This window comes from Hyla sarda, chromosome 2 (genome assembly GCF_029499605.1).
Source record: "Hyla sarda isolate aHylSar1 chromosome 2, aHylSar1.hap1, whole genome shotgun sequence".
Taxonomy (NCBI): domain Eukaryota; kingdom Metazoa; phylum Chordata; class Amphibia; order Anura; family Hylidae; genus Hyla; species Hyla sarda.
This window is the reverse complement of record NC_079190.1, coordinates 18,057,610-18,080,630: the sequence shown is the minus strand read 5'-3', so window position 1 is coordinate 18,080,630 and position 23,021 is coordinate 18,057,610. Positions and strand designations below refer to the sequence as shown.

General features: G+C 40.8%; 1 protein-coding gene across 13 annotated transcripts in view; it reads left to right on the top strand.

The window, feature by feature from the left end:
* Window positions 1–23,021, top strand: part of TENM4 (teneurin transmembrane protein 4) — a 1,400,276-nt gene that overhangs the window by 860,718 nt on the left and 516,537 nt on the right. The window lies entirely within an intron of this gene.

Here is a 23,021-nt window from a genome sequence, read left to right as displayed (position 1 = left end):
ATAATATTGGCTGTATATGATTGATAATATCATGCAGACTCTTATGAAGTATTTTCTATCCTGCATATTATTTGGGTCCTAATGGTGATATTATGGGGGCTGTATATGACTGTATTATGTGGACACTTATGGAGTATTATTTACATTCTACATATTATTTGGGCACTATATGATGGTATTATATGGGCTGTAGAAAACAGTATTATGTGGATGTATTTGGAGAATTATTTGCATTCTGCATATTTTTGCCTACTATATGGTTTTATAATATGGGCTGTATATAACAGTATTATGTGGTCACTAATGGAAACATTTTTTGCACTATATGGATGAATTATGTGGACTGCATATTATTTGGGCATTATGTGGTGGAATTTTGTGGGCTGCATATGGCAATATCAGGTAGACTATTTAGGCTAGGGCTACACAGCGCTACTAACTGATTTTTAAATATTGATCTACAGCTGCCGCTTAGAGCAATACATTGAGTCCTAGGTAATCTTGTGGATCATGCACTTAATAGTTAAAGTTAATCAGTAGCATTAAAAAAAAAATTGCAGTGTAGAACTACAAAAAGTTGTAGCCGGATCCTGCAATGTGTTTAGGTATTGGCACTATTATATTGGCAGTATATGGTAATGTGGCAGCAGCAGCAGTATACTGATAAAGCTGGAGGGGAGGTGTATATCTACTTTATATCCTGATCCCATAGAGATAGCAGCAGCAGTATACAGATAGAGCTGGAGGGGAGGTGTATAACTACTATATGTCCTGATCCCATAGAATAAATAGCAATGGTTTACAGGTAGCTAGAGCCGGAGAAGAGGTATATGACTAATATATATCCTGATCCTATAGAGAAAGAAACAGCAGTATACAAATAGAGCTGGATGGGAGGTCTATAATTACTATATATCCTGATCCTATAGAAATAGCAGCAGTATATATATAGAGCTGGAGGTGAGGTGTAGAATTATTATATATCCTAATCCTATAGAGATAAAAGCAGTATACAAATAAAGCAGGAGGGGAGGTGCATAATTACTATATATATCCTGATGCTATAGAAATAGCAGCAGTATACAGATAGAGCAGGAGGGGAGGTGTATAATTGCTATATATATCCTGATTATATAGAAATAGCGGATGAAACTGGGAGGGGCTGGGAGCGATCTGGTAAGTGATGATGTCATCCAGTAACTCACAGGACGTCAGCCGACCCAGCACTTACCACTTCCTCCGACACATTTAACACTGTGGTTTTCTATGTGTCAGACTGGTGACCTCATGACCCAGTTACAGTAATAAAACATTGATGCAGTAATAAAACAGATGGTGCTGTAGGACTGATGATAGTGAATGTGCATGATATGAGCAAAAACAACAAACTCTTTCACTACCCTAGACCACCAGGGACTTCGATATTTCGATAAAAATGGCGCTCTCATGCTTCCAGGATTTATAAATACAGCAACTTCTCATTGGATCCTGATTGTTGGCACAGATGAAATGGGCTTCTCTCTAGATTGCCACTTCTCCCCCGTATAGATAATTTTATATTTTCGCTGCCATGTGTTCATCTGTGATATAAAAGACGCATTTGGTTTGGACTATGAGGAGGCCGCCATCGGTGGGGATACAATTACTTATATAATATAATCCCTCCCAGAGCTCTGGATGTGACGATAAGAAAACACTGCAGGATTTCAAAAGCGGATCCTATCTCACCATCGTCGCCTTCCCATTCATATCCTGCGTGTGCGCGGCTTTGATGTCACACATTCCCGGCGTCGTGGCGCAGCCTCCGATGAATGACAAGGCAATTGCAATCACGCAGTCGCTTCACACACCGCCTATTAAGCTATCATGGAATTAAGAAAATTGAGACGTCTACAAAACTGTTTCATTCCCGGCTCTGAGATTGACAAATACATTTAAAGTGATAATATTTCTCTGGGTAAAGATTTAAAAAAAAAAATAATAATAAAAAATAAAAAAAATTATATACATATAAAACTCTGTGTGTGTATGTGTCTGTATGTTTGTGTGTGTATGTATGTGTGTGTGTGTATGTGTGTGTGTATATGTGTATGTATATGTGTGTATGTATGTGTGTGTGTATGTGTGTATATGTATGTGTGTGTACGTTTGTATGTGTGTGTATGTATGTGTATGTATGTGTGTATGTATGTGTGTGTGTATGTGTGTGTATGTATGTGTGTGTATGTTTGTATGTGTGTGTATGTATGTGTGTCTGTATGTATGTGTGTCTGTATGTATGTGTATGTATGTGTGTGTATGTGTGTGTATGTATGTGTGTATATGTGTGTGTATGTGTGTGTATATGTGTATGTATGTGTGTGTGTATGTATGTGTGTATGTGTGTTTATGTATGTCTGTCTGTACGTGTGTATGTATGTATATGTGTGTGTATGTGTATGTATGTATGTGTGTATGTATGTATGTATATATGTCTGTCTGTACGTGTGTATGTATGTATGTATGTATGTATATGTGTGTATGTATGTGTATGTGTGTGTATGTGTGTGTATATATGTCTGTCTGTACGTGTGTATGTATGTATATGTGTGTATGTATGTATGTATGTGTATGTATGTGTATGTATGTATGTGTGTATGTATATATGTGTGTATATGTGTATCTGTGTATGTTCCAGCATCACGTCCAAACGGCTAAAGATATTAACATGAAACTTGGTCACATGTAACTTATATGTCAACAACAAACATAGGATAGGTGATTTAACCCTTACTCACCCCCATTTGCCAGGGGCGGGGTTTTTGTTTAAAGTCCCATACAAGTCTATGGGAAATATATGTTATTGTATAACTTACAAACGGCTGGAGATATTTCGATAATATTTGGTCACATGTTACTTATATGTCCACTTAAAATATAGGATAGTTAATTTAACCCTTAACTACCCCCATTTGTGAGGATCAGGGTTTTTGTTTAAAGTCCCATGCAAATCAATGGGAAATGTATTTTCCCACATAACTTCCGTACGGCTGGAGATATTTCAATACCTGGTACACATATTACTTATATGTCAAATAAAAAGGTATGATAGTTAAATAATATAAATAAATATATAGTTAAATTAACCCTTACCTACACCCTCATATAAAAGATGGGTTTTTGTTTCAAGTCCCATGCGAGTATATGGGACTTCCAGTACCTTACTCCACAAGCTCCGCTCTGCATCTCCTGGTGAATGTGTCAATCCGGCTTGCAAGCCACACCCCATCTCACAAAGAGAGTAGGTCGGGATATGAGGACGGGATATGATGTCAAGATAGGAGGTCTGGATATGAGGACGGGATATGAGGTCTGGATAGGAGGACGGGATAGGAGGTCGAGATATGAGGTCGATGTAGGAGGACGGGCAACGCCGGGTACTCAGCTAGTAATATATAAATTATTATTGTATTATTATATATCTAAATTGAATGAATAAATAAATATATAAATAATATATATATACAAAAAATTTTAGATAAATAATATATAAATAAATATATATATATATATATATATATATATATATATATATATATATATATATAATTTTATACATATATACACACACACCCAAAAAATTTAATGAATAAATAAATAAAAATTTTATAAATACATTTAATATAACATTTTTTAACTAATGCAAACTATAACTCCCAGCACACTTAATTAGTCAGATGCTGAAATCTGTTCTTTATTCTAATTATTAAAAATTTTTCTTTTTTTCATTTTTTATAAATTATTATGGGTGCAGCCATCTTGCCTGAGCAGTTTTTAACAGCATTTAGAGATATACTTTACATTTAGAGATATGCTTTACAGCTCCCGGTGCCGGCTCCAGCATTCAAAACAGTTTGTTCCAAATGCTGAGCAGCGGAGTACCTTTTTAAGCTGTCCGGGCAAGGTCAGTGACCTTTGCAAAGGTCATTCTAGAGGGAAGGGGAGGCTGATCTGTGAGCAACAGCTATTGTGTCTACCTCTGTTATTTATACACTAGTTTTACCTTTCACTTCAATGCTATCTATGGTGATAAGGAGGAGACAGTTGGAAAGTGATCTGTACAGATAAGGAAGTCTTAATTTTAGGCCTAGTGGCCAGAATGGGAACTGCAAGATTTCTATATAACATAATTTAAATTAGTTGTTTTGTTTGGGATGTTATTAAATCAGTTAGTACAGTATAACCCTCAGGGTTCAGGAATTCTAGAAGTGTATGATTTCCCTGTAGCACCACCACAGAAGAAAATAAGAATTACAGGGTATTTATTGAAAGTAATGGGCCAAGATTTTTGTAGTTGTTCTCTTATTCCTCCATAAGCTTAGTGAAAAACTTTATCCAGATCTTCATTATCCAATTAGTTTAAATAATAAAAAGGATATCAGAAGAATTTTTTACTCTTTTGAGTAACACCCCCTCAATAAATAGGCCATACTCCCTGCCCCCCACCATCCCCATCCACACTAGGTAGCATACTAATTTGATAGATAATATAGCTAAACCATAACTTCATAAGACTACGACCCGGTAATCAAATAAATAATGCTGCCATACGGTGCATAAATAATAACTCTGTACTATAATAATAGGCAATTCAATAGCAAAAGTATACAATAAGTCCATGTAGAAAATAAGATACCTCTTACCTCATAGCCTAAGGTAGTGCTTCTCAAACTGGGAGGTTGGCTTACGTGCGCATGCGCGAATCACTGCTCCTGTTCTGAATATCGTGGGAAGTGGGGGTCCCAGTGATTGGAACCTCCATGATCTGACACATATTAGATCTCTCCATGTAGAGATTCATTTATTTGGATCATGGTTTGTTATAGTGTCACAATTGCTTTGTCCCTTCCCTTTGTCCCATGCTTTACACTACAGCTAAGCTTGGGCCTTACTTTAGTGAATGACAATTCCATCTATTCTGTTTACCAGTGGTCTCCAGTGAGGAGGTGGCGTTCACCAGTGAGGTGGTGGTGTTCACCAGTGAGGTGTTGCGCATGCGTACATACCCACTCCTGTTCTGAAGATCATGGGAAGAGGGGGTCCCAGTGATCGGACCCTCCACAATCTGACACATATCAGCCAACGGCTTTCCGGGCATGCTAGGAGTTTGTGGTTTTTGCAACATCTAGAGACCACTGTGCTAGACTACTGCCAACCAGTCAATATGTTGTTCGAACTGCGAGCACAAGAAGGCGCCACAAGTGACATAACTCAAAAGTAGGGATCGCCCGATATCGATTTTTTAGGGCCGATACCGATAATCGGTCACCTTTCAGGCCGATAGCCGATATTCCGGTATAAGTTATCGGCTATTTCAACACCCCCCCGGTGGGGCAGAAGCCGTTGCAGATCAATGATTTAAAGCGGGCGCTTTAAATCAATGAACTGCAGCGGCTTTTGCCGAGCTAGAGATCGCCGCCGCCACCATCCGCTTCTCTCCCCCTGCCTGTCCTGGGGTCCTGAGTCTAACCACCACAGTTGCCCCATCGCCTCCCCCCATCCTCTGCCCACATACCGCCGCACCATCGCCTCCCCCCATCCCCGGTGTTATAATTACCTGTTCCTGGGGTCCGCTATACTTCTGGCTCCGTCGGCGTCCTGCGCTGTCACTGTGTGCACTGACAGTGACGTCGCGTTGGGGACGTCACTCGTCATTACGCAGCGCAGCGCACAGCAACAGCGCAGGAGCCAGAAGTATTGCGCGCCCTGGGAACAGGTAATTATAACACCGGGATGGGGGGAGGCGATGGGGCAGCGGTGGTATGTGGGCATAGGATGGGGGGAGGTGATGGGGCAGCGGCGGTATGTGGGCAAAGGATGGGGGAGGCAATGGGGCAGCGGCGGCGACGGTCGTCTCTGGGCAGGGGGCGGGGCATTATCGGCATATCGGCAAGGTAATGTCCAAAATCGTCATTATTGGCCGATATTATCAGCCAAACCGATAATCGGTCGATCCCTACTCAAAAGCTAATAAAAATGCTTCACAAATGTTTGATTATATATGTTGTTTTCTAGCATTGTGTGATCCTGCACCTTCAGGATCCATATAGCGATTTAATTGCTGATAAAACAGTACGAGCTGGAGATATCTGAACCCTTTTACCGATCCATTATAAGAACACTATAATGTATCCGGTGTTTCTCCCTTCCCGGCTATTATCACTATAATTGTAGCGTCTCCACTGGCAACTGCGGAATTGATAAATTAACGCTATTGAACCGAGGGAGGAGTAGAACAAATTAATGAATATTGGGACAATGAAGTGTTTAAAATGCAGTAATTACGGCTTCACAGTCAACAGTGACAGTATAAAAAGCATGGTTAAGAGCAAAAATAATAATACAAGGGGCCTGGAGGCAGAATTAGCCTTAATTACACAAAAAGCAAAATTACTAATTCAACTATTGGATTTATTTTATTTATTTATTTATTTATTTTTTCGGCATAACTTTTTTCACCACAGAATCAAATATTCTAAACTTAGAAAATAATAATAATATAATATAAAAAAAACTGTTTATTGCATTTTTTTTTATCAATTCTGTTTTTTTAGTATATTATGTATTTATACATTTTTTTTTTTTTATTATTCTATATTATTATTATTATAATGAGTAGTAATTCTAGTAGTAGTATTTTTAAAGCGTACGTGTCATGTACCTGATATTTCAGGTGACTTTAAGGATAAGCTATACTAGGTGAAAACATGGGGAGCAGCACTATTTCTGCCCATTATATAACTTGTATATGGTATTTTTTAGGATAAGCTTTACTGTGTGTAAACATGGGAAGCAGCACTATTTCTGGCCATTTGATAAATGTATATGTTACTTTTCAGAAGATTTATGCTCTGCAGGCTTCATCTCTAATTTGAAGTTCAAGCAGAGCTAGTGGGCAGAGTTCCCTCCTCCCCCCTCTGTAGACTTTTATTGCTTGTCTTGCAGACACAGGACAAAGCTGAGCTGATTTTCAGAGTGGAATACAGTCTCTCAGGAGCAGAGGGCAGAGGAAATACATTTTATAACAGGAGAAAGGAGCATTTTTGTCAAATAAGATATTACCTAAAATGTTTTATATTTGCTTGTACCATTGATATATGCAAAGTACACTGCTCAAAAAAAATTAAACGAACACTAAGATAACATCTTAGATCTGAATGAATGAACTAATTGTATGAAATACTTTCGTCTTTATATAGTTGAATGTGCTGACAACAAAATCACAAAAATTATCAATGGAAATCAATGTATCAACCCATGGAGGTCTGGATATGGAGTCACACTCAAAATCACAGTGGAAAACCCCACTACAGGCTGATCCAACTTTATGTAATGTCCTTAAAACAAGTCACAATGAGGATCTCCCTACAACACCTGGGCATGCTCCTGATGAGGAGGCAGATGGTCTCCTGAGGGATGTCCTCCCAGACCTGGACTAAAGCATCCGCCAACTCCTGGACAGTCTGTGGTGCAACGTGGCGATGGTGTCCCAGATGTGCTCAGTCGGATTCAGGTCCGAGGAATGGGCAGGCCTGTCCATAGCATCAATGCCTTCCTCTTGCAGGAACTGCTGACACACTCCAGCCTCATGAGGTCTAGCATTGTCTTGCATTAGGAGGAACCCAGGGCCAACCGCACCAGCATATGGTCTCACAAGGGGTCTGAGGATCTCATCTCTGTACCTAATGGCAGTCAGGCTACCTCTGGCAAGCACATAGAGGGCTATGCGCCCCCCCCCCCCCCCAAAGAAATGCCACCCCACACTATTACTGACCCACCGCCAAACCGGTCATGCTGGAGGATGTTGCAGGCAGCAGAACGTTCTCCACGGCATCTCCAGACTCTATCACGTCTGTCACATGTGCTTAGTGTGAACCTGCTTTCATCTGTGAAGAGCACAGGGCACCAGTGGCAAATTTGCCAATCTTAGTGTTCTCTGGCAAATGCCAAACATCCTGCACGGTGTCCTGCATGGAGTCTGTTTCTGACCGTTTGAGTGGACACATGCACATTTGTGGCCTGCTGGAGGTCATTTTGTAGGGCTCCTGCAGTGCTCCTCCTGCTCCTCCTTGCACAAAGGCGGAGGTAGTGTTCCTGCTGCTGGCTTGTTGCCCTCCTACGGCCTCCTCCATGCCTCATGATGTACTGGCCTGTCTCCTGGTAGCGCCTCCATGCTCTGGACACTACGCTGACAGACACAGCAAACCTTCTTGCCACAGCTCGCATTGATGTGCCATCCTGGATGAGCTGCACTATCTGAGCCACTTGTGTGGGTTGTAGACTCCGTCTCATGCTACCACTAGAGTAAAAGCACCGCCAGCATTCCAAAGTGACCAAAACATCAGCCAGAAGCATAAGAACTGAGAAGTGGTCTGTGGTCACCACCTGCAGAACCACTCCTTTATTGGGAGTGTCTTGCTAATTGCCTATAATTTCCACCTGTTGTCTGTTCCATTTGCACAACAGCATGTGAAATTGATTGTCAATCAGTGTTGCTTCCTGAGTGGACAGTGGGATTTCACAGAAGTGTCAGTGACTTGGAGTTACATTGTGTTGTTTAAGTGTTCCCTTTATTTTTTTGAGCAGTGTATGTTCAAATGACTGTGCCTATTTAATTGAATTAACATTTTTGTAGAATTTCCTTAATATAATTATTTTTACAGTTTTTTAATTATTACATATTTTTTTATCATTATTACTTATATTATTATACCCATTTTTTTTATTAATATTTATTCTAATATTTTTATTTACATTTTTATTTTATGATGATAATAATGGTTAGAGATGAGGAAGCTAAGTACAGCGAACCGGGTTTTGCTTAGAACTTTGGGATGACAGCGGCTTGCAGAACTTTTGAACATTGTCAGGCTTGGCTCGCGCAACAATGAGATGATGTCAGGGTAGCCCAGCATACCTTGCAGCTGTCAGCAAGGTCATATGACCCCAGGTTATTCAATCATTGCTTGCATTTATGTGACATACAGTTCTCAGGCCAATCAGGACGCAGCATAAAGGGGAGTTTAAGAGGCTGATAAAGCCATATGCACTGTGTTGTGGCCACCATCCATCCTCCAGTGTAGCATCAGAGAGTGCTCAATTAGTAGATGACAGACTGAAAAAGAGGGAGAAAGGACCCTGCCTAGGAGTGCTTCCAAACCTAATAGTTAGGGTAGGGAGACAGTAAATGAGGAAAGCAGCATTTCACAGTGCAGTGCAGCGGGAGCAGGGTTACCATAGGCCATTCTTATGAGGTACGTTTTAAAGTTGCTTTTGAAGATCTTGATGATGGGACGAGTGAGCTGTGGATTGATCTGGCAACAGGATAGGATAGGAGATAAGATGTCTGATCATGGGGGTCCCACCGCTGGGGACCCTCGCGATCTCCCTGCTACACCCGGCATTCGTTTAGAGCATCAGGTGTCACTCCCCCTCCCATAGACTTGCATTGAGGGGGTGTGACCGTGACGTCACTAGCTCTGCCCCCACATCGCCAGTCATCCGGCACAGAGCAAAGTTCGCTCCGTGCACCGGATGTCTGTGGTGTCACAGCCGAGATCGCAGGGGTCCCCAGCAGCTAGACCCCCGCGATCCTTTGGATAGCGGATCAGATGTTTGGGTTGGAGTAAGGAAGGTTTGGAGGTGAGTACGGGTATCTAATGGGATGCCATAGAGAAAGCAGTTATGGTAATCCAATGGTAGATAATGAGGGTACGCACTAGAGCAGAATTCTGTATTACCCCATGGTTGAAGACCTACATGAATTCAGTTTTCCATGTTAAGTTTTAGAAAGTGGTAGGAGAAGAAGCTAAATATTTCCAATAGACACTCTGGGATTCTGGAGAGAGGTGATATCCGAACTAGAGAGTTGGATTATAGCGTCATCACCAACATTGAAGTGGTATTTGGAGCCAAAACTATAGATGGAGAATAGATTAGCTCCAGGGAGAATAGAGTCTTGGGGACGTCAACTGTGAGAGTTTGCGGTTTGGAAGTGGTGTGCGAGTGGGAGAAACTGAATGGGCAGCTGGTAAGGTATGAGGAGATCCAGGAGAGGTCTGAGAAACCAAGAGCGGGTTTATAGCAGGAGGGAGTGGTCAACTGTGTCGAGGGCAAATATATGTCAAAATGGTCAAGAAGAAAGAGCACACAGTAGCGGTGTGAGGCTTTGGTGGCTAGCAGATCATTCTCTATTTTGGTTTGGACAGTTTTAGTAGAATGATGGGCGCACAAGCCAGATGACAGCCAGTCAAAACATTTGTTGGATAGAAGTGGGAGAACAAGTCAAGGTGAACATGTTTTTTGAGACAAAGGAGAAAAGTAAAATAGGGCTATAGCTGGCCAAAGTGGATGGGTGGAAGGATGGCTTTTTGAAGCTGAGTGTGATCGTTGCATGTGCACATGAAAAGAGAAAGATTGAAGAGATGGGTGAGGGCTGGGATGAACATGGTAGTAGGGTTGGGGATGAGGTAAGATAGGATCAGATCCAGTGTATAAATGATGAGGTCCGAAATGGAGAGTGGTTTGGAGAACTTTTGAGGGTAGGGTCCCACACAACGGATCCACAGCTTATTTTATGCAGTTAATCTGCTGATGACCGGCCCTAGAGTGTGCCCCCTGCTGTGCCTGTGTTGTCTGCTCATAGTCACACCTGAAAGCAGATAAAAAGGAGAGAAGTTCACTTAGTTTTTGCATTGTGTGTCTGTGTGTGCCACACTAAGCATGGACAACAGAAAGAGAAGAGAACTGTCTGAGGACTTGAGAACAAAAATTGTGGAAAAATATCAACAAAGGTTACAAGTCCATCTCCACAACAAGTTTGCAACCCATGGAACTGTAGTTAATCTCCCTGGGTGTGGACGGAAGAGAAAAATTGATGAAAGGTGTCAATGCAGGATAGTCCGGATGATGGATAAGCAGCCCCAAACAAGTTGCAAAGATATTCAAAGCTGTCCTGCAGGCTCAGGGAGCATCAGTGTCAGCACAAACTATCCGTCGACATTTAAATTAAATGAAACGTTATTGCAGGAGACCCAGGAGGACCCCACTGCTGACACAGAGACATAAAAAAGCAAGACTACATGAGTAAGCCAAAATCCTTCTGGGAAAACATCTTGTGGACAGATGAGACCAAGATAGAGCTTTTTGGTAAAGCTCATCATTCTACTGTTTACCGAAAACGGAATGGGGCTACAAAGAAAAGAACACAGTACCTACAGTGAGATATGGTGGAGGTCAATTATGTTTTTGGGTTGTTTTGCTGCCTCTGGCACTGGGGGCCTTGAATGTGTACAAGACACTGTACAGCTCAGTGTCAGAAAGCTGGGTTTGCGTCCGAGTCTTGGGTCTTCCAGCAGGATAATGACCCCAAACATACTTCAAAAAGCCCCCAGAAATGGATGACAACAAAGTGCTGGAGAGTTCTGAAGTGGCAGCAATGAGCCCAGATCTAAATCCCATTGATCACCTGTGGAGAGATCTTAAAATTGCTGTTGGGAAAAGGCGCCTTCCTATAAGAGAGACCTGGAGCATTTTGTAAAGGAAGAGTGGTCCAACAATCCGGCTGAGAGGTGTAAGAAGCTTATTGATGGTTATAGGAAGCCACTGATTTCAGTTATTTTTTCCAAAGGGTGTGCATCCAAATATTAAGTTAATGGTGCCAATAATTTTGTCCAGCCCATTTTTGGAGTTTGGTGACATTATGTCCATTTTGTTTTTTTCCCTCCCTTTTTTGGTTTAGTTCCAATACACACAAAGGGAATAAACATGTGTATAGCAAAACATGTGTTACTGCAATCCTTTTCTGTGAGAAATACTTCATTTTCTAGAAAAATTTCAGGGGTGCCAACATTTACAGCCATTACTGTAGATAGATATAGAAGAGTATAGGATAACTCAGCTCACCCTTCCAGCCAGAGGCCTGTCGCACGGCACCGTGTGAACCAACACCAAGATAGCAATGAAGAAATAGATGGTCCAGCGCAGGATAACGTGCAATAAAACCCAAAATTTATTGTAGATTCAAGCCATAGGACAGCAGGACACAAGGTTACGCGTTTCAGCCGGACAGACCAGCCTTATTCCTATGGCTTGAATCTACAATAAATTTTGGCTTTTATTGCACGTTATCCTGCGCTGGACCATCTATTTCTTCATGTAGATAGATATAGTAACATTTTTATTTTATTATTTTTTTGTTCACTTATAAGCATTATTATTGTTATTATTAATAGTTTTGTATCGGCTTTATTTTACTTGGTATTTGTACATTTTGCATATATTTATTTATTTTTTGCTCTTTTTCTTAGTTTTTTTCCCCATCTCCTGCCCACAAGTTGAGGTGACATTTGTATGACGCTTGTAATCAGGTCACCTCATCAGCACAGCGTGGCGGCGTCATTGGAGGAGTCGCCGAGTAAAAAAAGGACAATGCGCTTTGTCATTACTTCTGCCTCTTGACATGAGACCCGCATCACAAGTTAATAGCAATTACTGTTTCTTGGATGCAGACCCATTATCCAACAAGTTTGAAGGCTACGTTATTCTATGCCAGGTCATTGATGTCTTACTGGGATCTCATTTGTATACAGGCAGGATAGAGAACATTGTGCCAAGACACACAGAGGAAAGTCCGACACCGCACTCAAGTTTCTAGTGTTTTCAAATTTTTGGTTCCAGAACGCATGTAGGTCACATAAAGAGCAAATCTGCTCAATTATTACATTTACACGGCACAATGTGAACCATGAGGTGTAATGTGAATGTGGCAGATACTCCCCCATGACTTGTTAGCAGAGTGTGGGGGGACAGGGGGAGAGGTACGGTATAGAGAAGATGAATATAGCAGAATTCTGTACTCTTAGACTTAAAGCACCAGACCACGTAATGTCTCATATTATTACCGATCCCATGTTTTCAGCTTATTTTAATTCATAATAGGACAATGAGGACATTTGTACAATCTTGTACATCTAGGACGTCATTATAGTAGTTATAATCTTATGCATAGAAGGCAGTGTTATAGTAGTTATATTCTTGTATATAGGAGCAGTATTATAGTAGTTATATTCTTGTATATAGGAGCAGTATTATAGTAGTTATATTCTTGTATATAGGAGGCAGTATTATAGTAGTTATATTCTTGTATATAGGAGCAGTATTATAGTAGTTATATTCTTGTATATAGGGGGCAGTATTATAGCAGTTATATTCTTGTATATAGGAGCAGTATTATAGTAGATATATTCTTGTACATAGGAGCAGTATTATAGTAGTTATATTCTTGTATATAGGAGCAGTATTATAGTAGTTATATTCTTGTATATAGGAGCAGTATTATAGTAGTTATATTCTTGTATATAGGAACAGTATTATAGTAGTTATATTCTTGTATATAGGAGCAGTATTATAGTAGTTATATTCTTGTATATAGGGGCAGTATTATAGTAGTTATATCCTTGTATATAGGAGCAGTATTATAGTAGTTATATTCTTGTATATAAGAGGCAGTATTATAATAGTTATATTCTTGTATATAGGATGCAGTATTATAGTAGATATATTCTTGTATATAGGAGCAGTATTATAGTAGTTATATTCTTGTATATAGGAGCAGTATTATAGTAGTTATATTCTTGTATATAAGAGCAGTATTATAGTAGTTATATTCTTGTATATAGGAGCAGTATTATAGTAGTTATATTCTTGTATATAGGGGCAGTATTATAGAAGTTATATTCTTGTATATAGGAGCAGTATTACAGTAGTTATATTCCTGTACATAAGGGGCAGTATTATAGTAGTTATATTCTTGTATATAGGAGCAGTATTATAGTATTTATATTCTTGTATATAGGAGGCAGTATTATAGTAGTTAGATTCTTGTATATAGGAAGCAGTATTATAGTAGCTATATTCTTGTATATAGGAGCAGTATTATTTTAGTTGTATTCTTGTATATAGGTGTAGTATTATAAATAGTTATATTCATGTATATAGGAGGCAGTATTATAGTAGTTATATTCTTGTATATAGGGGGCAGTATTATAGTAGTTATATTCTTGTACATACGAGCAGTATTATAGTAGTTATATTCTTGTACATAGGAGACGGTATTATAGTAGTTATATTCTTGTATATAGGAGGCAGTATTATAGTAGTTATATTCTTGTATATAGGAGCAGTATTATAGTAGTTACATACTTGTATATAGGAGCAGTATTATAGTAGTTATATTCCTGTATATAGGAGCAGTATTATAGTAGTTATATTCTTGTATATAGGAGCAGTGTTATAGTAGTTATATTCTTGTATATAGGAGCAGTATTATAGTAGTTATATTCTTGTATATAGGAGCAGTATTATAGTAGTTATATTCTTGTATATAAGAGGCAGTATTATAATAGTTATATTCTTGTATATAGGAGCAGTATTATAGTAGTTATATTCTTGTATATAGGAGCAGTATTATAGTAGTTATATTCTTGTATATAGGAGCAGTATTATAGTAGTTATATTCTTGTACATAGGGGCAGTATTATAGTAGTTATATTCTTTCATATAGGGGCAGTATTATAGCAGTTATATTCTTGTATATAGGAGCAGTATTATAGAAGTTATATTCCTGTATATAGAAGCAGTATTATATTAGTTATATTCTTGTATATAGGAGCAGTATTATAGAAGTTATATTCTTGTATATAGGAGCAGTATTATAATAGTTATATTCTTGTACTTAGGAGCAGTGTTATAGTAGTTATTGTAATAAAGAGAGGAGCACCAGGCACTGTCTACTCGACTGTGAGTCAAATTATCCTGTCCGGACTATCCGGGGTGTGTAACCTGCTGCACTAAGTGCTGTGGGGAGCGTCTACGTCTATAAAGAGCAAAGTCTTTCATACAATGGCAAGTAGAAATGAAGGTAGACGGACGACTCACCCAGGTAGCAAAAATATCTTCTTTATTCAAGGCTTGCAGCTTAAAATAACAGCAGGTTCAGGGGGGTCTGTCAGCAGGAACGCAGGGCTGTGGAGTGCAACGACCGTATCGCTTCGGACTGAAGCTTCTTCCGGCCTCCAACCTTGGAGGCCGGAAGAAGCTTCAGTCCGAAGCGATACGGTCGTTGCACTCCACAGCCCTGCGTTCCTGCTGACAGACCCCCCTGAACCTGCTGTTATTTTAAGCTGCAAGCCTTGAATAAAGAAGATATTTTTGCTACCTGGGTGAGTCGTCCGTCTACCTTCATTTCTACTTGCCATTGTGTTATAGTAGTTATATTCTTGTACTTAGGAGCAGTATTATAGTAGTTATAGGACATAGGGACAGCATTTTAGTAGATATACTTGCATAAAGGGGTCAGCATTATATTAGATATACTGTACTTGTACATAGGGAGCAGCATTATAGTGTGTGTTTTTTAGGACATTGAGTAAGGTTTATCAAAACCTGTGTAGAGGCAGAGCGGTGCAGTTGCCCATAGCAAACAATCAGATCGCTTATTTCCTTTCTCACAGGCCTTGTGAAACATGAAAGAAGCGATCTGATTGGTTGCCAGAGGCAACTGCACCGCTCTTCCTCTACACAGGTTTTGATAAATCTCCCCCATTGTGTTCTGTCTTTCCGTGGTCCCTACATGTCTCACATCCAATCCCATAAATCCGTCATCAAACTCCTCCCGTCCGCCCCGCTAGGATCCTGCGCCGGCTCTGCTTTCCATAGACTTTTTTTTTTTTTTTTGGGCCCATAACTCATTACGGCACATTGAACTGCGTCCGGTCTTTAGCGCATATTTGAAGGGTCTGTAAATGTCTCTCGGCAGCCGATACCCGGCGAAGTCAGAGAGCGGCATCGGAAGCCTTGTTGCCTGTTAACCGTATTTCCCTATAAAAGCGCTTTTATTACTTGTAGATTGGAGGCACCGCTGGTAATAGCATTGCCCTCTTCCTGTGTCAATTGATGCTTACACTGACACCGAGCGGTAACATGAAGATTATGGGTTTTGCTGCCGCAGTTAATGTACTTTTAAGCCAGGGGTAGAACTCTGTAACCACTTTATTTGTTTAGTTCTTTTTGTTTTTCTCCATTTTTTTCTTCTATTAAGTGACAGAATTGAGGAAAAAGCCTTTGCGACAATATCCTATAGTGATTTAAAAGTTTCCGTGTGTCATATATTCGACGTGATACATTGTGTTATCTAAGGTAGTATTTTCCAAACTGTGGCCACACATCCCAGATGTTGCAAAACTACAACTCCCAGCATGCCCGGACAGCCGTTGGCTGTCCGGGCATGCTGGGAGTTGTAGTTTTGCAACAGCTGGAAGGCCACAATTTGAGGGACCACTGTCTTAATGACACAGGCGAGCATCCCATAGTGTAGAAATATCGTCGATTGCGTGGAACAGAGCTTACCGAGCTTTTCATATTGGTGACACCCTTTTTAGCCGTGCATAGTTTGGTGACACACTCCTCGCCGTACCGCTAACTGCAGGTTGCGTGTCGACAAAGCAGGACGTGATATAGTACCCAGTATTAGCATATTAAATGTGCCATTTTATGACACCCTTCATCATCCCCTGTGCCATGTTATCCTCCCCTTTATTCTCCCTGTGCCATTCTATACCTCCTTTATCCCTTCTGTGCCATTTTATCCATCCCCCTTTTATCCCCTCTGTTCCATTTTATCCCCCCCCTTTTATCCCCTCTGTTCCATTTCATCCCCCCCATTTTATCCCCTCTGCTCCATTTTATCCCCCCCCTTTTATCCCCTCTGCTCCATTTTACCCCCCCCCCATTTTATCACCTCTGTTCCATTTTATCTCCCCCTTTTATCCCTTCTGTGCCATTTTATGCCCCCCCTTTACCCCCTCTGTGCCATTTCATCCCCCCCTTTAACCCTCCTGCACCACATCATTCCTCCCTCTGATCCCCCTTGTGCCATTTTATTCCCCCTCTGACCCCCCAGTGCCATTTTATCCCCCTCCTTAACACCCTTATGCCATTTTATTCTCCCCTGTATCTTCCCTGTGCAATTTTATCCCCCCATCAGATTCCCCCTGTGCCATTTATCTCCCCCCCCCCCCCCCCATTTCTCCCTTGTGCCATTTTATTCCCCTCTATGATGCAGAGACGTGCACAGGTTGAGCCCCTGCCCTTTTCATATTCCTGTGCAGTCTGGCATCATTATGTAGATATTCATATAAATAATTAGAAGAAGTGCCCTTTGTTTTTTAGTTCAACCCCTGCCCCCCAAAATGCCTGTGCATGTCTACCCCTTTGCTATTTTATCCCCCCTCCTGACCTCCCTTTTATCCCTCCTGAGTCATTTCAATCCCCCTTCTTTATCACCCCCTGTGCCTCATCATCCATTCATCCCACCCCCCTCCTTCCGATTCCTTCCTGTGCATTACCTGTCCTGTGTTCCCCGGTGCGATCCAGCAGGCTCAGGTGCAGGGCTCGCTGCATCTCAGCAGGTATAATGTCTTTTGCGCTGCACTGACGAGTGACACCCTACCGCTCTGCGCGGTGACGTCAGGGGAGTCACCGCCGGAGCTGCTCACTGATTTAAAGTGGCTGCAACACACCTGGGGTTTGCTGCAGACACACTAGTGTGTGGCGTCGCCCAATTTATGAATGGCTTGCCGTACAAGTTGGGTTCGGTCTGAAGTTCTGGAAATATTCTCTTATTGATACTTTGTTTATCGAGTTTTGTCCCCCCACTGCAATATTTCGTGAGGCAGTAACGGTCTGTGCTGTAGTCAGGAGTCTGATCACTACAAGTGCTGTTATTCCATTATCTAACCCCCCTTTTAAGCAACTCACAATGCACACAAGGCAGCTACTTACGGGAGTGGATTATAGCGGAGTGCAGCAGGAGGTGGCGATGTAAAGCGATGTCATTCAGGAAGTCTCAGCTTCATTGCATCATTTAGACATTCAGGCTCTTATGCCATCAGTGGCGGGTCGCGCCAAGAGCGTTGTCAGCTCTTTTATTAGGCTCTTGAGCGGAGAGCAGTGACAGAGAGCAGACAATCAGAGGGTGTGGGAATATCCCAGGAAGGAGCCGGGCGTACAGAGGTTAAGTGATTTGCTTCTGTTTACTGAGAGAAGCCGCACTTTACACATAGACATCCAGCGCGTACAGGAATTATAATAGGCCAGTGAAGACTCGCGCACTCACTGCACACTGAGCAAGCGAGACGCCTCCATTCGCCTCCCATGTAACAGCATCAGAGTTATCCAATGTTTATACAATATATTATGCGATTTTAAAATAAGTAAAATCTTATTACCTTAATGTAGCTGCACATTATAAAGTTATATAACTTTGCAATGTGAAGTGTAATCTTTGCTGAGCACATACCCTGCTTCTCTCCAGGCGGGAAGTCCAGGAGATCTTATCACACTGATGACTAGCATCTACCTTAGGCGACACGTTACACTCCCTTCCCCTCAGCTCAGAGAGTTGACAGCTTCAGTGTGCCGTGTTTGAGTGTCCCTGATTGGCTGGAGGGCAACACACACCCCTGACTGCTCACTCTCACAGCAGCCCCTCCCTGCAGCTGACGCAGGAAACAAGCCCAGTGTGTGGAGTTTTTTTGCTGACACAGCAGAATTTTCAAAGGCTGTTTATAGGGGCTATGGGGGTCTGATTTTGAAAAATCTGATGGAATGCCTTGTGGAGTCATATACTGTGTATATATATATATATATATATATATATATATATATATATACACACACAGTATATGACTCCACATATTGTTTTTCTTTTTTTAACACTTTTGGCTGCCTTAAAATAAAAAAATAAAAAAATATAATATATATATATATATTTATATTTTTATTTTATAATTTTTTTTTCATTTTGGAGCATTTTATGCATTTTTGTGCTTTCGGCTGCCTTAAAATTAAAAAATAAAAAATAAAAAAATATATATATATATATATATTTTTTTTATTATTTTATAATTTTTTTTTCATTTTGGAGAATTTTATGCATTTTTGTGCTTTCTGTTGCACTCTACAGGCATTATATGCAGATAAGGTGTTCTCTTGCAATTTCGAAAGAGTACCTGTCATATCCCACAAAAAAAAACAAAAAAAATATTTGTTTCTTGGTACCTAACCTAACTCGGTACCTAACACTGACAAAACCTGTCATATATATATATATATTAAAAAACAGTAAACCATTCAGGTTATAGAGTCTCAGATTCAGAGTACATTTATTGTTTGGGGATTGACCCATTGGAGTACTCTGAATCTGAGACTCTATAAACTGAATGGTTAACTGTTTCTTATATTTTTGGACTTTTTATAATTTTGTTACCTAAAAAGATATTTTTATCTATTTTTTTTGTAAATTTATATAACTCGGTACCTAACCTTATGTACATAGGATTTTTATGTGTCTAGCACCTATATTTCTCTCACAAATTTTTTCTTTCTCTTGCTCCTTTGGTTTGTCATTGTGTGCTTTGGAGGGGTGGTTTCCTCACTCTGCATGACTCTCTTCATCCAATCACTGCAGTCGGCTCTGTAACCCCTCCTCTCTGTTTTCATGCTGCAGTCTGATAGGACAGGAGTGAGCACAGAGGAGTGCTAGTCCCACCTTCACTTATTGGACCTTTTCCCAGTCTGTGTTACAGCTTGGACAAAGATGATGCTGCAGCTGGACAGTATTATGTTTTGTATGTTATGGGGACCCCTAGTGGTATTTTTTAATTTTTTTTAAAAGCCATGATTTCTATAGAAAGGAAATAACATTTCTTATGAAGTGTATTAGAAAAGTTATTCTTTTGCAAAGATGTACGTTACTATTGTAAGCCACGCTTACATATTGTAAAAATGCAGCCGATTTCAATCTTGAAATTACACGTTTTTTGTTTTTTTTAAACTGTGTGTGTACTGACCATCACATCATTACATTAACCCCTAGATGACAAAGGGCATACCTGTACAGCCTTGCCGTCTGAAATTTAAAGTGGTGCTTCAGGGGGGAAAAAATATCTTAAAGGGGTACTCCGCTGCTCAGCGTTTGGAACAAACTGTTCCGAACGCTGGAGCTGGCGCAGGGAGCTTGTGACGTCATAGCCCCGCCCCTTCATGACATCACACCCCCCATCAATACAATTCTATGGGAGGGGGCGTGACAGCCGTCACGTCCCCTCCCATAGACTTGCATTGAGGGGGCGGGGTGTGATGTCATGAGGGGGCAGGGCTATGACATCACAAGCTCCGGGCGCCAGCTTCACTGTTTGGAACAGTTTTTTCCAAACGTTGAGCAGCGGAGTAGCCCTTTAATCATTTCAGTACTTATCAGCTGCTGTATGCTCCAGAGGAAGTTGTGTAGTTCTTTCCAATATGACCACAGTGCTTTCTGCTGACACACCAAAAGCTATCCAGGGCAGGAGCAAATCCCCCATAGCAAACCTCTCCTGCTATGGACTGTTCCTGACATTGACAGAGGTGTCAGCAGAGAGCACTGTGGTCAGACTGGAAATAACTACACAACTTCCTCTGTAGTATACAGCAGCTGATGAGTACTGGAAAGATTAAGATTTTTATATAGAAGTAATTTACAAATCTGTTTAACTTTCTGGCACCAGCTGATGTGAATTTTTTTTTTCCTCTGGAGCTCCCCTTCAACAATTAAGGGTGTACCTAGGTCTATGAAGCTTCTCCCTGGTTTAGGGAGGTGACATGTATTGGGGAGTTTACCTCATCCCGCTGTATTTTACCTGCATTTCATATTTCCCAGAACCTTCTATGTGGAATTTCCCCCTAAATATTGCATGGCTGTCACCAAGCTTTCCATAACTCCTGAATGATAAGTGGCGGGCCAAAATGTGGGGGCAAAAGGTGTATCTGTTATTCAGGAGTTTAAAAAAGCTGTGTGACATCCAACATATGATCCTTCAAGGCCTCCCGCTTTACCCAGCTTTCCCAGGCTTTGATAGAATTAGACAGAGGAATTTTCCACAGATGCGCGTCCCTTCTATTTATCCCTGATCATCCAGATTCCGTTCTCCCATAGCGCTGAGTGAAATAATTTAAGCGCGCGATATGGAGTAGGTCATCGTTGTAACGTGACCTTATTTGCATATAATTTGCATCTAATTTCCCGAAACATCTGTTCCACAATTGGGGGTGGTGAGTGGGTGGAGAAGGGGGGGTGGGGGTGCAGTGTGAAATCTAGGACAAATCTATTAAATTAAATTTAGATTTATTCATGGACGCAACGTTTTTTCATGTAGGGATCGTTTTTGGCTAGAGAGACTGGTTTAGTCACCCATTAAAACGTCCGAACATCTCCCGGCAACACGGCGGCATTTGCATCTCTTCCTGTATTCATACAGATTGACAGTTCAGTTTGGATATCATAAGCTCAAGCAGATAATGAAAATAAAAAAAACTATAAAAAAAAAAAAAGATAAAAATATATATATATATATCTTTTCCTGGGAAAGCTGGGTGATAACCAACATGGCCATTATTAAACACTCTCACAAATATTCCAGAATCCTGTAAAGCAAATTTTATTAGGCCGGGTTCACACTGTGCAAAATTCACTGACATAGAATAAAATATGTAGGTAAATTTGAACCAGCCTAATAGTGGAGTAAGGCAATGTCAATGGTGGATATCAGAACCTGGAAAAGTTGGGTGAATTCTTATGCAATCATTGCAGTAGTTGCAATATTAATGTTATGTTGTGTGATCCCGGGCCGGCTTGCCAAATATAACCAGGACTGAATATGTGTTGTCACGAGTGATACAAACTAACACAACACATTCAGCTCTGCTACATATGCACATTACAATCCCATTAGTCCTAAAAAAGAATCCCATAGATACCAACAGCATAAACTACAGAGCTGTGATCGCCAATGTAAGGCTCTCCAGCTGTTGAAGAACTACAACTCCAAGCATGCCTAGAGAGCCAACGACCCTTGGAGAGGAAGAAAAGAGAGCGTAAGCTCTTGGGACAATTGTTATCATGGGACTTAAAATGTGTTCTTCTCTGCTTGATCTTGTTTTACTGCAGAATCTTATATCGACAAAGCGCCTCAAAAACATCAAAGTAACCAGCCTGGTGGCAAACACAGGGCACTGCCTGGACCCCAGACTGATACATTGTACATAGCTAGCCCTGCTCTCAGCTGAGAAGATACAATTGTATCCAGTCTAGACAATGCTCTGTGAGCTAAACATCCTGGACTCCAGACTGATACATTGTACATAGCTAGTCCTGCTCTCAGCTGAGAAGTGATTGTATCCAGTCTAGACAATGCTCTGTGAGCTAAACATCCTGGACTCCAGACTGATACATTGTACATAGCTAGTCCTGCTCTCAGCTGAGAAGATACAATTGTATCCAGTCTAGACAATGCTCTGTGAGCTAAACAGCCTGGACTCCAGACCGATACATTGTACATAGCTAGTCCTGCTCTCAGCTGAGAAGATACAATTGTATCCAGTCTAGACAATGCTCTGTGAGCTAAACATCCTGGACTCCAGACTGATACATTGTACATAGCTAGTCCTGCTCTCAGCTGAGAAGTGATTGTATCCAGTCTAGACAATGCTCTGTGAGCTAAACATCCTGGACTCCAGACTGATACATTGTACATAGCTAGTCCTGCTCTCAGCTGAGAAGATACAATTGTATCCAGTCTAGACAATGCTCTGTGAGCTAAACAGCCTGGACTCCAGACCGATACATTGTACATAGCTAGTCCTGCTCTCAGCTGAGAAGTGATACAATTGTATCCAGTCTAGACAATGCTCTGTGAGCTAAACAACCTGGACTCCAGACTGATACATTGTACATAGCTAGTCCTGCTCTCAGCTGAGAAGTGATACAATTGTATCCAGTCTAGACAATGCTCTGTGAGCTAAAAACCTGGACTCCAGACTGATACATTGTACATAGCTAGTCCTGCTCTCAGCTGAGAAGTGATACAATTGTATCCAGTCTAGAC